This window comes from Taudactylus pleione, unplaced genomic scaffold (assembly GCF_031769625.1).
Source record: "Taudactylus pleione unplaced genomic scaffold, aTauple2 ptg000929l, whole genome shotgun sequence".
Taxonomy (NCBI): Eukaryota; Metazoa; Chordata; class Amphibia; order Anura; family Myobatrachidae; genus Taudactylus; species Taudactylus pleione.
This window is the reverse complement of record NW_028285330.1, coordinates 1,295,606-1,309,950: the sequence shown is the minus strand read 5'-3', so window position 1 is coordinate 1,309,950 and position 14,345 is coordinate 1,295,606.

The window sequence follows — 14,345 nt, the reverse complement described above, 5'->3', positions numbered from 1 at the left end:
CTTCATATCAATATGTAATTATGTAATTATTATAAATATATCAGACGGGGGTCCATAGAACAAGGACATAGGATGCTCATTTACAGTTCAAAAGTAATATGTAATTATAATGTATTTCAAGGGTCTAACTATATGATCCTCACTGCCACCATAATAACATATCATTTTGAATTCAATAGCCCTGAAATCTCTTAAGGTGGCAATACATCTGCGACAGATCGTCGCGATGCAGGGATGTGATCGGAAATTTCAGATCGCCCATCGGAAACTTCCGATCGCCCACCATCGATGTTCTGCAATCCGTCGCCGGATCGCAGACATTTGCCATGTTATTTGACAATCACGATCATTTTTTGATCGTGATCGGCAAAATCCAACATGTTGGATTTCTGCGATCCCGCGATGCCGGGTTGCAGCATAGCGGGATCGCGGCAATCCATCGCAGATGGATAAGGCCCATTAGTTGGGCTAATGTACTCTTCATGAAGCTATAATAGCCCATACCCTTAGCATGTGTCCATCTCAATTTCCCTTCCGTGATCAGGTCCTTCAATATATAATTGAATTAGGAGTTTCGCTCAATCCCATATAAAGAAGCAAATAGCATAAATCGTGTTCACTTAGGGATTATAGCAGATCCCATATTATCAAGTCTCCATGGATCCTACCCTTTCAGAGACCGATTGAAGTTATAATAAACTGTGTATCCAAATTATATTATAGCACATTAGGGAATCGTCTGTTTAACTAGGTTTGTTTCATCAACCTTTTAGGAATTGCTGCAGATCCCATGTATATCGCAATAGATGGGACCTATGCTACTTTAATATATCCAATTCATTATTAATTCAGGAGCAGTTCGCTGTTACTAAACAACCCCAATACAGGAACACGTTTCTCTATTTTTGTTTGCATGTGTGTATATCTGTTCCTGAGTGCACCTCCCCCACTGAAAAATGAAATGACAATCTACAGTATATTAAATCCAATAGGGAGAACTTATAATAATTTATGGTCTGTGCGGATTTGAGCTCTGCTTTTTTTTGTACACATGAATGATTCCAAGGGGTAATTTTACTAAAGTGAGAGTTTTTAGAAGTGAGTTTTAGAAGAGATGTTGCCCATAGCAACCAATCAGATTCTACTTAACATTCTAGAAGATAATAGCTAGAATCTAAATGGTTGCTATAGGCAACATCTCTTCTAAAACTCACTTCTGAAAACTCTCACTTTAGCAAATTTACCCCCAAATGTTGAAAATATGTTGCAATTTAGAAAATGTAGCAGCACAAGGGCCAGCATTCGATTCCATTAAGCAGCATGTTAGTGTCAGTGTATCAGCTGATAGATTGTCAGAATAGATCGCTGTTTGATCCAATAGGGAATGTTAGCAAAGTTATAGCAACTTTTATAATCAAGTGACAGCAACTGATTAAAACAAGTAAGCAGCAGAGCTGGCAATATACTTTCCATTTATATATACCTGTAATCTGTGCGGAAATGTATAACAGCAGCCAAATGGATCAGATTTTGTTTAGCCTATAAAAGTCGCCTCCTATTCCGCAGCGCTGCGCAGTCACAGAATTTCCCTATTACAGACACACAAACACACACCGGCTCCTGGTGATCCTGATGCCACACAGGGCACTAGTCTTTGGCCCATGGGAGGAAGATTAGGGGCATTTGTGCAACATAACACGTGCTAAGTACTCACATTTGTACATTGTAAATGACCCCCTGGTGGGGATGTCACCTCCCGCCTCCCTTGTTATCTTAAACACCCCCCCCCTAACTTTGCTGTGATTTTTATTCAGTTAAAGTTAGGTTTGTTGCAGTATAGCAGATCCGACATTTTGTGGATTTCCTGCTATTGTAGAATTAAAATTCCCAGCATGTTGCTACACGTCAACTTGGATACACCAATATAATCTGCAGTTATCTATTTATTAACAGATAATTATATAGTGCACACATGTTCTGTAGTGCTATACAGAGGATATGTCAGTCCCTCACATCAGTCCCTGTCCCAGTGGAGCTTACTCCCTATTCCCTACCACATGGACACACACACACACACACATATATATATATATATATATATATATATATATATATAAAACGTGGAGAGAGATAAAGAACCAACCAAACATCTCCTACTGTAACTGTCATTTTTCGAACAGTCTGTAAGATGGAAGTTAGGAGCTGATTGGTTGGAACTTTATCTACACTTTTTCTCTCTCCCAGGCTTCTCCCCCACAATAAGGTTTAAGTTTATTTTGTCAGAGTCCAGTTAACCTACCGGTATATGTTTTAGGATTATGGGATGAAACCAGAGCACCCGGTGGTAACCCAGGCAAACATGGGGGGAGTGTACAAACTCCACACAGTTAGGGCCATTGTGGGAATCGAACCCAAGAAGACCTCTGTGCTGTGAGGCAGTAATGCTAACCATTACACCAACCATGCTGCCATAGACACAGGTTGCCTTTTAGATACATGAGATTGTGGACCTCATTCAGAGTCGCTCGGTCGTACCCAGCGATGTTCGCAAAACAGCACATGCCTAAGTTTCGCAATGCACGTGCGCAAACTAGCTGTTATGATCGGAAATTTCTCTCTCCTTCAACTTGGCCAGGTCGTTACTTTGAGTGACAGGATGAGGCGTTTGTGGGTGGTAACAGGGGAAGGTGCTTGTGAACGGGGGAGTGGAGATCCGAAAGCAGGCATGCCTGACTATGCAAACAGCGTTTTATGGGAGTGCATAACTAACTAAGTAGTGTCATGCAACATGTGACATGGGAGGTTTTTACACTGACCTGATCGTAGAGCTTAAGAGAGGGTATGGTCAACCTTAAGCTCTACGACCAGCTCCGATGGTTTCCGATGGTCTCAATTAATCCTTATATGCCTGGAGATGACGTGTAATGCGAACGAGAAGGGGGTGTATTTTTAGTGTTATGGCCGCATCCTCCCCTCGCTCGTCCAGCTAACGATCCCATCTTAACGACGCAACTTGCGAGCGCTTCATTTGCATATCCGGCCCATTTTACCTTACGACTGAGCGGCCACAACGACCGACTCTGAATGAGGTCCTGTATCCCTTAAAAAATGGCTGATTGTGATTCCTGTCTCCGTCATGTCCTAAACTATTGGAAAATGGTATTTGGGTTCCCAATAGCAGCCTCTTCTTGTACCATATCTAACCCTAATCACCACGAGTGACTACACACACTGGGTGATTTATGCCGGCTGCCCGGGACCTGTAAATATTTGTTTTACAAGTCTGGTGACACATTGGCCTATAAATTACTGGCGGTGATTTGTGGAGCTGTTTATCTATTACTCTGGCCCAGCCACACAGGAAGAATCCACTGTAGCCACCCTGTGATAACAACTGGCCACAGAGAGCATCCGATGGGGGAACTGACTGGCCTGACACAGGGCTTCACCACGTCATAGGCAAGTCAGCCAAACACATTCTACACTGAACATTGTGTAAGAAGATTCCATGAATCCACATTTATTGGAGACATTGTTATTCCAGATTTCCACCAAAAATGCCCTGACCCGATGTTGGCGCAGTTGAGCGATAATCGCCAGTCTGCACATGCGTCTGAGTTGAATGTCACATGCGTCAAAGTCCATTACCGTAGAAGTCTGCAGCGGCAATCTGCACGCAGGGTGACTGACCGTCGGGCACTGTGTGGGAGAGGTAATGGGGGAATGGCAGCAAATATGCAGCTGTGTCGCGACGGTTTTTCAGGGCGGATCACAGCCTGCGTCTGCTATCCAGTACGTAAATAACATGGCGCTGGCATCTCAGTACAAGCAGCCATTCTGCGCAGCCATAGGACTACAGGAGGCTGATTATCGGTGGGTCTGATGCCATGTGTTGGTACGCATTCGCTTGGATGTGCGCGTGTCTCAATACAGACATTTTGCACATTCTCGCACAGCAGCTGCATACAAAGACGCATCAGCGACAGGCATTAGCGTCCATCTCTGGATCAATCCCTTCTTTCCATAATAAGCAAATAACGCTACTATTTAAGATTATTACAGCTGTGTAGTCCGTGTCTGTATAATCTACGTGAGATAATCAGGAGAGTTTATATTTAGCGTTTCCGGTTTTCAGTGTTTATTAATGTACGATTTTCAGCGCTTGTGAAACAAATATAACCTAAAAATATGATTAAAATATCCTTATTATCAGGTGATATCTTTTTTTATTTTAAACAAGGCGACAAAGGGCCTGATTCACTACAGATCGCAACTGCGATTGCAATAGCGATTACGCACGCGGTCTCACTGCGATAGTATGCTAATCTATTGCGATTGCTATGCCACAGCAGCACAACATAAGGACGCCCACTTTACCTTACACATATCCGTAATCCTTAGCAAAACTGCGAAACCATCGGTAACATGGAGTACCATCGCAGCCTCGCGTACACTTACACAAGCTCTGACCGCAATCAGGAATTGCTAACCTTGTCACACGCTATGACAGCTCATGCTGCGTATGGCATCGCACTGGATAATCTATGCACGCCCCTCTAACGGTGTTCAAACGCACTGGCACGGCTGCATTTCGCCGCCCACCCCCCCGTCACCACCCACAAATGGCACTTCCTGTCAATCACTCTGTGATGGGTTTGCGTAGTCACTGCTGTCCTGATCGAAGTGGCTGGTTTGCACATGCGCACTGCGATGCATAGACATGCGCAGAATGTAACAATCGGCCAATTGCGTGCGTAATCGCAGTTGCGATCCTCGCTGAATCAGGCCCAAAGAGAGAAGAGGTTACCAGGGGACAATATCCCAGAGGAAAGGGCCACAAGATTGTGGTTTAGGAGGACAGGGTGCCAACGAGAGGGAGGGTAAAAGGAACCAGGAAGCAGTAGTGGGCGCCAAGACTAGAGGTGGGGTGAGAGGGTCCCAGCAGAGGGGAGGGAGTAACAGGAAAAGGAGACCCAGGGGAGAGGGTGTCAGGATGATGTACACTAAGGGCCTGATTCAGGTTGGATCGCAATGCTGCGTTCGCACGCAACCGGCCACTGCGAAAATATGCTAATGAATGCAATCTCACTGCTGTCACAGCTCAAGATGCAGACACCCAGCACTAAATAATGCCGCCCCCTTTACCCTCTTCTCACATCCGTACTAATGTTGAAATATGTGAAATCATCGGTAACATCGAGTAACATCGGAGCTGCACGCACACTTGTGGTTGACATGACCCTGCACGCAGTGAGTACTCGGGCTGCGTATGGTTTGTTCATTTAACTTATTTCTACCCAAACCTTTGAGCTCCTTCTATCTATTGTTAGTGCCCTGCTATTCCGTGATGTAATCCCATATGCTGCCCTCTAGTGGCTAGTACAACCGACCACGCCATCAAACGCTGCCAGGGGGATCTCAACATTTTTACACTTGGTCATGTGCAGAAAATAATTTCAATACCAGAAGCACAGGGTAAAACATTGAGGTAGATTAAATTAATTGCAAATTTAGGGGCCCATTTATCAATGATCAATTTTGCAATGTGACCAGGTCTTGCCAGTAACGCCCATGATCGCATTACAAAATGCGATCCTATCGGCCAGAAGTATCACACAGTACATGCAGGGTCCCTGCGATGTCTCCAGAGAGCTGACGGCCAGTGCAGGGGGTGGTGGTGCACATACACAGTCCCGTGGACTGCACATGCACATCCGCCATAGCCGGGGAGGATTCCGGCTATGGCCCATAGGCTACAGCAGCTTACGCCATCTTCAGATGGCGTAAGCTGCGGGGCCCAATATCTGGAATGCATCGCATTCCGGATATTAGTAAATTTGGCACCATCGCATACCCCATAGAAACCTATAGGGGTGGCGGCTGCAGGGCCGGCTCTTGGTGTGTTCGACCAGTGTGGTTGAACAGGGACACCGTCCCATAGAGGGTGCACCCCTCCCAACATCCCGATTTCATCGGGACAGCACAGATTCTGGGCTCGCCCCAGGCCTGACATTACACGGGAGGCATGCCATGCGGGCACGCCCCCAAATAGCGTCACTTAGGGGGCAAGGCCTATGGTGATTAGGCCACATCCCCATTTTCGGTCACACGCAACTAGAGGACGCATTTTACCCATCCAAGTAAGGGCGCGGTTACCCCTCGAGCCAGCCCTGGGCGTCTGCCAGCGGCAATAGAGAGATCACAGCAGGTGTCAGAGATACATGCTGTGGTCCTTCCTTAGTACATACAGGGGATGCTTAGTATTTGAGGTAAACCCCGGAAAACGTGTGTTTTCAGAGATGTTACCTCAAATACACTTTAATAAATGGGCCCTTAGATAGTCTTAATTTTTTGCTATTCGGTTAGATATTAGCGTTAAGATATCCTGGGTTTCAAAGGGAGAAATCGCACATCCAGAGCAGGTGATAACTATGAAGGAGTCCTGATTCTAATGTAAAAATGTCACAACATAGGGCCTGATTCAGAGCCGGACGCTCGCTCTGAATCAGGGCATTTTTTTTTTGAGCGGCCTCCTGGTAACCACCCACAGCTATTGCGAGTGGCCAGGTGATGGTCGCGATGGTCTCGTCTCGACCATCACCTGGTCGGCTTGCGACAAGACCCTTGTGGTAGGGTCTCGTTCCCGCAAGCCCCAGTGAGCTTCTGGCTCTTAATAGAGTCAGAAGCTCACCCACTGACATCACTCGTGATGTCAGTGGGGCAGCCCCCAAACGGCAGGCGTTCCTTAAGGAACGCCTCTGTTTGGCTAGCCACCCCCCCTGCCCGCCTCCAATACGGGGAAAGCTGTCAATCAAAATCGACAGCTGCCCCGCTTTGGTGCGAGACCCATAGCGACGGAGCGCATGTCGCTAGCCGGGTGTCGCGCGTGCACACTTCGGAGCTGGCTCCGGCGTGCGCATGTGCAGTGGCCAAACATCGACCCGCTCGCGAGCGGGTCTGAATCAGGCCCATAGCGCAGTACATCTGCTACAGCCTTCACTATGGATAATATAGGCGTTTAAGTAGTAAAATGTGACCAATAAAAACTATTTTAACATTAATCATATCATTATTTCTAAAATGCAGAGAAATGAGTCTAACGATGTGGGATGTGTATTTTTAAACTTGCAGATGGTAGTTGCAAGTGTTTTTTCCAAACTTAAATACATGTTTAAACACTTAAAAATCATTATAGATACTTTTTAATGTCCCCCAAAATACTGTAAACTTTTATTTGAATTTCTATAGACATATATAAAAACATAAACACCATGCACAACATATATGTGCTAAATGTACACACGCGTGCTCGCACTCACGCACACACATTTATGTATTGTGTAAATATATAAAGTTGACCAAATACACTACTAATATAACTATTGAATAGTATAAACGGTCACATTGTGTATTAGGGCATCTCCTCCATTAGTGTCTCATTGCGGGATTTAAATATGTTTTCATTCCAGTTTCCTGCCTGAAGTCATCTCTTTGTAGGAGCGGATGCCGGTGTAAGGAATATCTCCCCAGCTTTGCAAGGAGAAATCAGCAAATATTTTAAGACACCAATTAGCAAAGGCTAAACCCATTAATAAAGTGGTGGCTTTCTTTGGTTACAGCCAGGTGGCACAGATCAGATCACTGCTACCCTCGGTAGGAATCCCCATCATTTCATTAAGTCCAGGACCTCACAGCAGAGCCTGACATCAATAATACGCTTAATGGCTCTCATTAGAGGGGAGGGGAGGGGAGGAAGACACTGGCTTGGCCAAAACAGCCCCTTCCCCCCCTCTGTCCACACCGCACTGCTGGAACGTGTTTGGGGAAGGGCATTTTTCTTGTTTGTTGACATTCAGGGTCTGAGATTGTATAAATCAGTCCATCAGGGGGTGGATCAGCTGCCATCGCACTTCTCCCAAGGACGAGTATATGTGGAGAGCTCAACCTGGCACATGGGCCACTTCCTAGAGCCGCCCGTCATTACTCACTGACTGTACTGTAAATGGCGTCTGTATAACTGGTGGCCTCTAATGTCAGAACAAGATGATCCAAAAAGGAGCAGTGAAGCCGCTCGCGGGGACAGCAATGATGAATTGCTCCGGCAGCCGCAGCGAGTTATAATGTTAATTATCGGGGTCTGGACCCCAATAATTAACATCATGAGTAGGCCCCACAGAGAGCACTGCATTTCCTTGTCTGATAAAACAATCATACAGAGCACTGTATGACTCCACCCCTCCCCTCACTCACAGATCACACAGAGTACTGTATTACTCCACCCCTCCCCTCACTCACAGATCACACAGAGCACTGTATGACTCCACCCCTCCCCTCACTCACAGATAACACAGAGCACTGTATGACTCTACCCCTCCCCTCACTCACAGATCACACAGAGCACTGTATGACTCCACCCCTTCCCTCACTCACAGATCACACAGAGCACTGTATGACTTCACCCCTCCCCTCACTCACAGATCACACAGAGCACTGTATGACTCCACCCCTCCCCTCACTCACAGATCACATAGAGCACTGTATGACTCCACCCCTCCCCTTACTCACAGATCACACAGAGCACTGTATGACTCCTTCTCTGACAGGGCAAATCACCATCCCTTAGGGGTGCCTAACCCTAACCTCCCACCTTAGTGCCTAACCCTAATACTCCCCCAGGGGTGCCTAAACCAAACTCCCCCTCCCTGCACCCTAAACCTCCTGGAGGGGGTGCCTAACCCTAAGTCCCCCCGGGAGTCCCTAAACCTAACCCCCCTATCCTGCGGCATAGAGGTCCCGAAGCCTGGCTTACTTTCATTCGGTATGCCGGGCGTCGGGATCTCGGCATCTAGATAATGATAGGCGTCGGTAATGCAACTTCCCTCTCATTAGTCCCATGCCGGGATTTCACAGCCGGAAAGCCGGCGGTCGGCATTTCGACCGTGGGCTTCCTGACTACATCCCATATAATACAGCTGTGTTGTAGATGTACCTGACAGGCTGTCGCACATCTCACAGTGACGCAATGATATATAGCGTAGTCACACTTTATAATCTTCTTGTTGCCAAGTGTCTGTCCTTTGTCCTGTTCCCTTTCAGCTTCCAGCACCTTGATAGCGATGAAGTAACAGATTTGTCACCCGATCCCATTAAACTTGTTTCCAGGTTCAATGCGCGAAGGACGCCCAGAGGGATTATGGTAAAAATAAAAGTGACAAATGAAAATGGCTGGTGCTCATCACCTCAGAGCCGGTGTGCAGTGTAATATTGTGAGCGCGTAGTTACTTACATACTGTACATAATGGACCTGCCAGAATGTTGTTGCTAAAACAAACAGGGCTGGAGTCACTGGCTCCCCCTCTTTCTAGGAGCCCTAAGTGATTTATAAGGCTGCTTGTACTGATAGAAGACATGAGGACCTGCCCGGCCTTACCAGAGGCAGAACAGGGCACAGAGGAGATAGCTGGCAACTATATTATATCCTATGTGGGTAGACTGTTTTTTGAGGATCTTAGCTGCTGTTTTGCAAGTCATGGTTTGCGTTACCGTTGTATGCTACTATATTGTGGTTACACACTTGTGTTATCTGTCTGACTGTCCCCTGGTCTCAAGATGCAACAACCTTCCTCCCCAACATTGATATTGCCCGTGGCATGCTACTGTGCCATGTCTGGGAACCCGGGGGAAGAAAGGCTTTATTTGGGGGGGAGATGTATTAAGTCTTGGAGAAAGATAATCGACCAATCAGCTTCTCTCATTTATCTAGCACAGTCTATGAAATGACAGTTCAAAGCTTGGGGTAACTTCTCCATTTTATCTCTCCCCAAAGCTCGATACATCTCCCCCTGTACTGCTGTCACTGTCTTTTATTTTTGGATTACCTTCTACGAACTCCAACTGTTTATTGGGATTCACTAACCTTCCATCATCACAAATTGGCTGGTGGAGCTTCATGGAGGAAAATAAACCAGTTAGAGCCAATTAGAGTAATTATTGCTTAGAATTAGTGATAGTGTCACTAATTATAAGAGAGTAGGAGAATAGGAGCTATTTGTGGCTGGGGACTGGGGGTGAGTAATGGGGCTCAGATGCTGGGGCACTCCATGGTATACTGGCCATTGGATCTGTATACCGCTCACTGGCTTATGTGGCTCTGTACGGTATATATTATATACTGTATAATGGGTGACAGATAATGGGGTTATGCATTATACACTGGATACTTTTGTTTCTTATACCCCTTTTCCACCTAAATTCCTGGTCTGACCCGGAGTTGGAACAAAGTTCCTATCCGGATCAGACCCGGAATTTTGCCGGCGCCGACTCGGGATATTCCTGAGTCAGCGCCGCTCACACCGCAGTCGGGTCTGCATAGTCCTGGCTTTTGCAGAGTGAAAGTGGTCGCTTGGAGATGACATCATCTCCAAGCGCCACTGAAGCCGGACCAATCGGCCGGCTAGCAGCGCACTCCAGGTCATCGTGACCCGGAGTGCGCTGTTCTCACAGCAGGGTTTCACGGGCTGCGCCCGTGTTAAACCCTGCTAGTTACCTGGGTTGGATTGCCGGGTCACTCGACCCGGCAATCCAACTCTCTCCCCTTTTACACCAGGGAGCTGCCAGGGTTAACCCTTCAAAAACCCGGGTTTTAACTCCGGTGTAAAAGGGCTATTAGTAGGCAGAGCTCTTCAGAAAGGATAGAGGAGACAGAACAGCTCATCCTCTCCTAGCACAGAGCAACAGGTTTTGCTGGACTTAGGGCCTGATTCAGACCAACTCGCGAGCGCATGGAGCTCGCAAGCAGGTTGATGGTGGCGTACTGCACACGCACGTCGCGCGCATGTGCAAGCCCCGGAGCTAGAGAGAAATTCTCTTGCTCCGGGACTCACTACAGAAGGAGCGGCTGTCGATGTTGATCGACAGCTCGCCCCATTTTGTAGGCGGGGGGGGTCGGGTGGCTACACAAACGGAGGCATTCCCAAAGGAACGCCTGCCGTCTGTGGGAGGCACCACTGACATCACCAGTGATGTCAGTGGAGAGCTTCCTGCTCCGTTAGAGCAAGAAGCTCTGTGGGGGTTGTGACGGACGAGACCCTACCACAAGGGCCTCGTCGCGACCATCGCGACCATCACCTGGGCAGTCGCAAAAGCTGTGGGTGGTCACCAACAGCACAGCGAGCGGCCAGGAGGCCGCAAAAAAAACAAAACGCCCTGATTCAGAGCGAGCGCTCTTCAAGAGCATACGGCTCTAATCAGGCCCTTACTTCCATGACTAAACACAGCAACTGTATTATCTATCTTCTATCATTTTGTTTATTGCTAGCAAGAAAAAATATATATTATGAATCAAATATAGATAGAGTCTGATTCAGAGGTGGACTGTATTAGCATTGGACGCAGCAGCGATGCAAAAAAATGGTGATGCCTCTGGAGGCGTTTGAAGGCAAGAGACGCCCTCTGCCACTGTGTCCGAAGACGCTGCAATGGATCACTATCGGGCAGCCATCGGCCATCTGAGTAAGTCTACACTCCATCAGAATGTCTGCCACAACTCCTCTGCCACGGCCAGGAAATCTGCGTCAAAAGACGCAGACCCTGGCCTCCGGATGCCTACAAAATGGGGGAGACACGCACTCGTTTTGGAAAACGGACATCGTCGCCACCCCCACCTCACCCCCAAATGGCTGCAGTGGGATCTCAGCACAAGGGCATTGCGGTACCGGCTCATGTACAGTCCCCAAAACATCGACCGATCGAAAAGAAAAAGATTTGTTTAAAGCACAGGTTCTCAAACTCTGCAAACAGTGCAGGTTTTCCAGGTCTCCTCACAGAATCGCAAGTGAAATAATTAGCTCCACCTGTGGATCTTTCAAATTACCTGCTGGGTGACCTGGAAAACGTGAACTGTGTGGGGTCCTGAGGACCGAGTTTGAGAACCTCTGATTTAAAGCAATAAGCAATAATGCACTTATCGTGCTGAGTTAAAGCAGGATACATCTTATACATGATACATTCAATAAAAAATATTATAGCATTCAGGACCTGATGCAGACCCAGTCGCTAAGTTGTGCTCGCTCGCTCTGAGCGATTGCCTCCCGTCTGCGCATGCGTAAAATTTGCAGTGCACGTGCGCAAGCCAGTCTTTGTGATCTGTGTTTGTTTGCACGTAAGCCACTATCAGGTCGCTGCTTTGAGTGACAGATAGCGCCGTTTGTGGGTGGTAACTGGGGAAGATGCTTGTTAACGGGGGAGTGGTGTAGCGGACGCAGGCGTTTGCTGCAACTTGCGAGTGGGTCTGAATGAGCTCCTTAGTTTCTTGTAGAGGCTCTGTATATACTGACTGTTGTTTATACTGAAGCCACTAAAAATAAGATTATTATGATGACGCCTTGCTCTATTTAACTATTGTTCTGATATATGAAGAGGTAAAATGCAAGCTAAGTAAACATTGCAGTTTATTTTCTGGTAAGAGACGGGCATAAATATCACTATGTCAAATTGATAAATATATTAGTCAAAAATTGTCAAAAATGATGGCACAATATTTTCGTAATTAAATTTAGCCTGCGAATAGATCAGGTAGACATAACTTTATGAAAGATGAGCATAGCGGTGACCACAGGGGGCAGCAGTGCATTGTAAGTTTGCTGTAACGTTCTATTCAATTGTTGCTGTCGCTGTATCATTTCCTGTGAATTGATACATTAATAATTAGCTACACACAAAATCTGGGCAATGTTTCTTTTCTAGGCAATGATTTACTGAATGTAATTATACAGCAGCCAATAACACTGCTTAATGGGTGATAGCAATGATGTCACAGAGAGAGAGAGGGGCGTAATCACTATTACTTTACAGAGTATACACTTAGAGGGTATTTTTATTTTAGAGGAAAAGACGTTTAAGACTTAATAATCCTAGGCGCTAAACTGCTTTTCTTTGCCCAATGTATGCTGTGTGCAGTTAGTTGCATGTAACATTTAACATAAAGTGAAATAATGATCATTGACCTTATTGGGAAGAAGATTGGGAATTCATAGTGAATGCTGGTGTAAAGCTGGGCATTCACTATACAATTTTCTGTCAGATATCTGTACAATCTGGCTGGTTGAAATAAAAACCTGGTAATGTATGGGAGCAAATGACAGTCGATCATATGGTTTTAAACACTGAAACCAGGACAAAAAAATGTGTTCAAATTGGTTACATTTGTGTGCTTTAACCAATTTGTCTGAACAACCATTTTTTGGCTATTTTCCAGTGTTTCCAGTGTTTCCATTACCAGGTTTCATTCCAACCAGCCAGATTGGACAGATATCTGACAGAAAATTGTATAGTGGATGCCCAGGTTAAGAAAACTGATAACAATGTAGCAGTTCTGATTCATGGTTCTTTTAGGAAATAAATTATGTTATATGATGCAGCCCTGCCCTTACTAACACATTACTCATCTCCTGATATACTCTGTGCTGCTGGGGAACCTGCTACTTCCACTATATAACTCTGTATGTGCCTTCCTGCTGCCTCCATTTCCCTCCTCACATCATGTCACTGCCCCTGTCACATGCAGCCCTGTCCTCACTAACACATCACTCATCTCCTGATATTCTCTGTGCTGCTGGGGACCCTGCTCCTCCCACTATATAACTCTCAGTCTGTGGCTTCCTGCTGCCTCCATTCCCCTCCTCACATCCTGTCACTGCCCCTGTCACATGCAGCCCTGTCCTCACTAACACATCACTCATCTCCTGATATACTCTGTGCTGCTGGGGGGACCCTGCTCCTCCCACTATATAACTGTCTGTGGCTTCCTGCTGCCTCCATTTCCCTCTTCACATCATGTCACTGCCCCTGTCACATGCAGCCCTGTCCTCACTAACACATCACTCATCTCCTGATATACTCTGTGCTGCTGGGGACCCTGCTCCTCCCACTATATAACTCTCAGTCTGTGGCTTCCTGCTGCCTCCATTCCCCTCCTCACATCCTGTCACTGCCCCTGTCACATGCAGTCCTGTCCTCACTAACACATCACTCATCTCCTGATATACTCTGTGCTGCTGGGGACCATGCTCCTCCCTCTATATAACTCCCAGTCTGTGACTTCCTGCTGCCTCCATTCCCCTCCTCACATCATGTCACTGCACCTTCCCCACTCCCTATTACATTCTTTCCTGACCGCACTTAGGTAATCGCAATGTTGGGCATAGCAATGCCTCCCACCTGATCACACAATCATCACCTGAAATACTATGTGCTGCTTTGTGTATGCTGTGGTGATATTAAAGGGACCTTATACAGAAGCATCCCAGCTCCTCCTCCTATCAGAAGCAAGTATGTGGACAAATCAG